The following is a 1,784-nucleotide window of genomic DNA, read 5'->3' as shown; positions in this document are numbered from 1 at the left end:
GTCATTGGAAACATTACCTTTCAGAATAGTGGACAATAATTTCCTTCCGTTGAATGAAAGTGAATGGAAATGCCAAGGTATTCGTAGCTGGAATAATGTTCCATGTAGCTACAAATTTATCCAACTTTTTCATGATCTAGTTTGTACTTTAGACCACAATCTAAAAAAAAAAAAAAAAAAAAAAAAATTATAGTTATCCTCTGTTCCCTCACACATGTCTGAGGTTTCAGAGTGCTGATGATCTTCGCTATCTGCCAGCCTCCAGCCTGTAGCCCATGCAAAGGTGCGGGGACCTGCCCGACATTGCCCTAGAAGGCAGGGAACCCAATCTTGCTTACTAAAGATATCCCAACTACCAGTATCAGTAGTCAGCCTATATTTCAAGAAAGAATTTTGACTACAATTTTCCACCTGAAAAGCAGATGCCTTTGATAGTCGGCTATTAATTTTATTTAAAAGGAAAAAAAAATAGGCTTTGAGATATCAATCTCATTAACTCTCTTTTCACCTATTAATTGCCAGTTTCGAAGGTTAAGGAAACATTGGACATTTTGTTAAATAGCAGTGGAAGTGGGGACCAGAAAGCCTGCCATATATTTTACCTTTTCTGTCTTCCTTTACTTACTTTGACATTGTCATTCCCGTGGGCGTTATCAACTGACTAGTTTTAATATGATCTTTTAAATTGGAAAACGAAGAACTATACTTAACCTGCCCTAAGTGGATATTTTTCTTTCCCATCTCAGGAATGTATTCTGTTGCATGCCTGTGGAAACCCAGTATGTGTGGTTTTGTTTCTGTGTTTTTGGGATGGAGAGCTGTGATATAGGCTGAGAAGTATGCTAATTCTGATGACATAGTAAAGTGCTGGTTAAAAAAACATTTTGCTCAATGAACCCTACCTTTGAGTTGGAAAAGGAAAATATTAGAATTTAAGGAGAATTAACAGAGGTAATAAGAGGCAAATGAGCCCAGTACTTTATAACGTAAAGGACAACCTATTTCAGGTTCATTTGCTAAGTTAAACAGATACAAGGTTTAGAGTGGACACTGCTTCTCGGCCCTGCCTGTTTAGGTTTTTTTACAGAAATAAGAGTAATTTAAATAAATAGGTGCAACTTTTCAGGTCCTCTGTGTAAAATAACTTTCTTTTCCTCTTACTTGGATAAATGTCCTCAGTGTGGCATATCCTCCCCGTCTGCATTAAACTGGACTATTACAACCTTTCAGTAAACAGGAAGATCCTGCCCTTTCTAAGAGATGTTTTAGGTGCTTTTTTGTGTGGTTGAAACCAAAGTTCAGGTCACCAGTCTACATTGAATATGACCAGGAGGAGGCTGGGATGCCTTAAATATTAACTCTCTTGCTTTTCACTGACTGTAGAGCTATAAATTCAAGGAATCTTTATTAACTGGAGTCTTAAGACTTGATTTACTTAACCTTTAAACATTCTGAAACCTTGTGGATCATGGAGAGTGTAATTCTGAGAGAGGCTCACATCTGAGTGAAGAAATAAAACTTCAGAAAGTAGAAGGCATTCCTTTGCAACATTTCTAGCTACTAGTTTGTATTTCCATAAATGGTATGGGAATTAAGAGCTTTGGGCCTTGAAATCTTCCTAAGTAGAGGATTTTTGAGCACAAATGAAGCAGAAACTAATTGGGGTGAGTTAGAGAATTTGGGGGAAGAGAAGAGGAAGCAATATTAGATAAGAGGACACATCAGTACATGTGGGGTGATTTTACTTTGGGAATTTGTGTAATCTAAATACCTTATGTTTCTGT

The sequence above is a fragment of the Rousettus aegyptiacus genome, unplaced genomic scaffold, assembly GCF_014176215.1.
Source record: "Rousettus aegyptiacus isolate mRouAeg1 unplaced genomic scaffold, mRouAeg1.p scaffold_m13_p_14, whole genome shotgun sequence".
Taxonomy (NCBI): domain Eukaryota; kingdom Metazoa; phylum Chordata; class Mammalia; order Chiroptera; family Pteropodidae; genus Rousettus; species Rousettus aegyptiacus.
Note: the sequence above shows the minus strand (reverse complement) of the source record.